This window comes from Vicugna pacos, chromosome 4 (assembly GCF_048564905.1).
Source record: "Vicugna pacos chromosome 4, VicPac4, whole genome shotgun sequence".
Taxonomy (NCBI): Eukaryota; Metazoa; Chordata; class Mammalia; order Artiodactyla; family Camelidae; genus Vicugna; species Vicugna pacos.
Genome location: NC_132990.1, coordinates 79,118,009 through 79,123,247, shown reverse-complemented (window position 1 = coordinate 79,123,247; position 5,239 = coordinate 79,118,009).

Genomic DNA, 5,239 nt, shown 5'->3' with positions numbered 1-5,239 from the left:
CAGGTGTGCGTGTGCAGCGGGCAGCGGGATGGAGGCATACGGAGGAAAGGTCCCTCTCCCCCACCTCCCCCGGCGAGCGTGGAGCGGAGACGGAAGCCAGCCCTCCGCCTTCCTTGGCCGGGGCCTCGCCTCCCGCCGCCGTGCTGCTCAGGCGGCAGCAGTGACTCACCCGCTCCCGGCTAGGGCCACAGGGTGGGCCCAGATCCTTGCCCACCGTTCTGGCACCTTCCGCTGCCTGCTGCGTGATGATGAATAAGCGTCTGGTGACTCACCGGCTGGAGGACGGGCACTGCGCGCGGACGACTGTCAGCCCAGGGCAGGGAGAGGGGTGCGGGGCTCCGGTCAGCAGGCCTGCGCTGGCTCCCTGGTGGGCCTCTGCTCGGAGGAGGTGAGGTGCCACGTGGGGCCAAGGGTCTGCCCCAAGTGGGCCCCTCCTGGCTTTAGAGTCCTGGATTCGGCCTTTTGTCCAGAACAACAAAGAATGGCCTCGGGGAGACACAGGGTCCCGAGGCCACTTACATCTCTGCTGACCTGACGGAGTCAGGGAAGGCAGAAGTCCCACTCAGATGGACTAACTACCCGGGGTGAGGCCTCGCGGGCTCAGGGATGCGGCAGCACGGGACACAGCCTTTCAAGAGCACTTTAAGAGGCAGCGGCCTGAGTGCCCGCCTCACAGAGGCCGTGAATGTCCACCTACCAGCAAACTGATGGGAATTTATGCAAATGGAAGGATTTCCAGCAACAGCATCAAACACAGACTCAGCAAGAGAAGAGCCCGAGGTGGGGCCCCGAGGGCGCGGGACGCTCGGCAGTGGGGCGGCCGGCCGTGTTGGGACAGCGCGGCAGCCTTCTGGAAGAAGGTAAAGCCGGACCCGCGCCTCACACGGCACAAACCCCGGAGGCGCTGAGGGAGACGCCAGAGGAACGCAGCCGTGACCGCCCCGGCTGCGACTCCCCGGCCAGAAGCGCTGGCACAGACGCAATTCTGAACACGTCTGAAAACCCCCCCGTCACCACAATCCAGAAAATCTCAACAAACCGCATGATGTTTGCCGCTCGCAGAATCACAGACGAGGGCTGACTTCCCACGGGTGAGGGAGCTCCGAACATTGATATGGGAGAAAAATCTCAACAGCTGAGCAGGGAGAAAACAGGCCAGAGCTCCGAGCTGAGAGGCCCGGAGAGGCCCCGCCAGCGGCCCAGAGGCACGCGAGAGACGCCGTCCTGGCTCTTCATCGGAGACGGGAAGGCCCAAGGAGCTCGGGGGCACCGCGTCTTACCTCCCAGGCTGGGAACCCCCCAAGGACGCCCCGGGCACTCCGGGAAGCCGGCGCTCCGGCCGGCTGCTGGAAGGAGGCAAACTCAAGCCCCGCCGGGCAGAAGGACGGAGCGCTGGCCCTTAGACCTTTACTCCAAAGACACGCGCCATGTGCAGCCTCGGGGTGATTTTACGCAGGCTGTTCACGCGGTGCGGCTGTCAAGAGCAGACCGTTAGAAACGACCCGAATACATGCCGTGGGGTGCCGGTTACACACACCACGCCACTCTGCACAGGGGACGAGCACAAAGCGACGAAAAGGAAGGGCTCCGTGTCCCTAATGTCACCTTCAGGGAGAGTTATGTGAAAACGGCAAGACGCAGAGTGACACACGAGCGGGGCGAGGGCGCTACTTGCCACCTCTCGTTGCTGGTTTATTCTTGTAGCCTGTGAAAATCATCTCCAACAGTGGATTTATTAAAATAAAATCTTGCCGCAGGAGACCCTTTGAGAAACAGTTCACCCACAGGACACCACATGGAGGTGGTTCTCACGGGGCTTCTCCTCGGCGCCACAGGTTTGGGCCACCAAGGAGGGGATGTCCTATCAGCTGGTGAGCAGACAGGCCCCTTGGCCACCAGCAAGAGTTGCCTGGGTCTGGTGACGCATGGCATCAGATGCACCGTCCGGCTGTGCGCTCCTGGGGCCGGGGGGCAGCCCCGTCCAGCGCGTCCGAGGATTCAGCCTCACTCTTCACGGGCCAGCACCCACGTGGCCACTTCCTCCAGATCTTGCTTCTTTCAGTGACAGGTGGCACGTCTTCCTGGGCCACACCTACACAGACGTCTGGGCAAGGGTCCGACCCCAGCCCCCGCCCTCCCAAATCCTCGCCCCAGCCCCCCGACAAACCCCCGGGGGGGGCCGTCCCAGCTGAGGACGGGGAGCCTGGTGCCTCCTGCACAGAGCGGTGCGAGGTCACGGCGGGCGGGTGGTAACATCGGCCTCTCAGTGGAGCCCGTGCCCGTCTTTACCACTTGCAGTCTTCAAACGGAGTTCCGTGAAATGGTGCGACAAAGACGACATCCTGGTGGCGGGGAGGGTGGAGCTCAGGGGGAGAGCGCGTGCCTAGCACACACGAGGTCCTGGGGTCAATCCCCAGCACCTCCATTTATAACTGACTAACAAAGTCTAATCACCTCCCGCATCCCGGCAAATAAAGGGCAACCACCGCCCCCCCACGGGGCTGCCGTCCTCTCCCTTCTCGCAGACGGAGCCTGGCGCCTGCCCGGAGGCCCTGCGATTCCCAAGAACCGGGCTGTTTCTCCTTCCCGGTGGCCTGTGAGAGCTTGGTCGCCCTCAGCGCACGGCTCCATGAACTCTGCACGGGCGTCGGGACTCCAGGCACCAGAGGAGACCTCCGTGGGCAGTGGGGGCGGCAGGCTCCCGCCCCCGCCTCCCTCAAGAAGACCCCCGCGGAAACTAGGCACGCGGGGCTGGGAGTCTGGTGCTCTGGCCTCCGGGACCCCCAGAGAACTGCTGGGTTTTGCTTCCAAACCAAACTTTTAATAAAGATAATTCGTCTACAGGTGCTCGCCATCAGCCGATACATCCAGCTCCTGGAATTCCGGGAGATTTAGTGGCAGGGTGGTGGTTTTATTTGCTCTCTGGTTGGAACCACTTTTCTTGCGTATTTAATATCCTGGAGGAGTACGTCCCGCAGCGAATCCGCAGCCTGAGGGTGCAAATCCGTTCTGAACCCGTCAGGCCACTGTTTCGTCTTCTGGTGACTGGGAGCAGGCGTTTGTGTATTTGCTGCTTCCTGGGTCATTAGGGGAAATTAGGAAGCAGCCGGCCCACAACTGCAGCTGCAGCTGCGAAACAACCCCGGCCTGCGGTGCTTGGACCGGCTTCTACCGCGCTGCAGGCGGGGTGGCTGGGCGAGGGGAAGTCCGTGGCTTCCTGGAGTGTCTTACTGAGGTCAGAGTCTCCCGTCGGCCCGGCGAGGGCTTTGTGTGCGGCTCAGTCCAAGGGGACTTGCGGACGTGAAAGCATGAAAAGGCCTCCCACTTGGGAAAGTTTCAGTTGCGCCCGCGTCCCGCGCGCGCCCTCTTGCCTGGGGAGGGCTCCCAGCTAATGAGGATCTAATGAGGGATTGGGTGTCTCCTGTGCTGCCCCCTCCTCTCCTCCTCAGGGCTCAGGGCTTGGCACATCCAGCCCTCCCGGGGGCAGGAGAATCAGCTGCTGGGAAGATGGGCGGCCCAGGATGCGGGGAAGGCAGGAGGCAGCACCGATTCCTCCCTGGAGATGGGGGATGGGAAGCGTCCAGAAGGCGGGGAGCTCTGAGCTGGGGGGGCAGGAAGGCTGGTGGGGGGCGCAGGTGAGGACACTGAGGGGCTCAGAGTGCCGTGTGCTTGGAGGTGGAGACCCGCTTGCGGAGTGCGGGTGAGCGCAGGGGAGCAGGCAGAGGGGAAGGTTTAAGGTGCGATGGGGTCAGAGATGGCCGGTGCCAGGCACAAGGTGGCCCTCCCTGCCCCCCCGCCCCCGCAGTACAGCGCAGTCTGCGTGGCCAGTGATGGGGGGTCGAGGGCCCGGTGTGCAGTAGAAGGGAGAGACGTGGCCCCCGAGATAGGTGGGGAGGGGGTCCCAGGAGTGGCCAGGCAGCCACCCCTCCCCCGCGACAAGTGGGGGGCCGCCGACCGACACCCCCAGCACCTTCCCAGCATCCTCCTGTGTCTCCCTCCCTCCCCACCCAGCGGTTCAGGGCCCACCCGATTTCTCGGCTCTCACGGGGGAAGCTGGCCGCCATCCAGGGAACTACCCAGGTGAGCCCGGCCATGGGTGAAACCTGGCCAGTGGACATCTGCTGCTTCAGGGTGGTACTCCGGGGGGGCCGGGGAGCCTCTGCCCTATTCTTCATCCCACATTTCCCCAAAGATTGGCCGGGGCCGGATCACAAGGGCCACTGTAGTAAGCCGGCATGGTCCCCACGCCCCCAGCTGCCTGCTGCCCCGCCGGCTCCACATCTCAGCGGCTCCAGCCTTCGAGGGGCCCCGGGGACCAGAGTCGGACGTTCTCAGATGATCTCAGGTGGACACTGCGCAACCCAGCATTGTGACCACAGCTGTGCCCCACCTGAGTCCCGCCTGGTACCTGCCCAGCCTCTGTCCGGGACAGGGCACGGGACTCGGGGAGGCCCCCTGGGAGCACGTCAGCGCCTTTGCTTGCTGGCGTGTGTGAGGTGCCTGCTGGGCCAACCTCACGGGGGCAGCTGGCTCTTGCCCTGCTGCCCACCTGCCAAGGAGGCCCGCGGCCCCGAGCAGAGGGGAGGGTGGGAGGGCGGTGGGCAGCCCCCACATGCCAGGCCCGGCCTCGGCCTCCAGTGCTAAGGCCAGTCCTGACTCCTTCTCATGAAGAGTTACTTTGACCCGTTCCTTCTCTTGCCACACAGACTCCCAGGCCTCAAAAGGCTCCGTCCTGCAGAGACCTCTCCACCGGTCTTCTCAGAGGCGGGGCCAACAGCAGCGGCAGGCCCGGTGTGCTCGCCTGAGCTCCTCTGGCCTGTGAGGTTCTCCACGTCCAAGGCCCAGGGGCCCAGACCCTAGCCGGGGCTGGCCGCTCACTCCCTCACCCCAGGGCCCCTAGAGGGTGAAGTGGCCAGAGGGGCTCTGGGTCCCCCCAGCCCGCCCGTCCCAGATGCCCTCCAGCTGTGACCTGGAGGAGCCGGGGGTGGGGTGGGGTGGTGGTGGGGGTTCCCAGTGGCGTAGTCCTGGATTCAGACCCACCCAGCGGGGAGGGGACCTCCAAGCCGCTTCTCCGTCTCCGACTTTCGGGGGATGGGCCTTAGAGACCCCGTGCGGCTTGAGTCCAGACTGTGCCCCTTCGTCCCCGTCTGAGGGCGGCACGTGCGCGCTGGACTACGTCTGCAGGGATCTGAAGTCTCGCTCCTTTTAAAAGCTTCAGAAACGACAAATGAGGCCAACG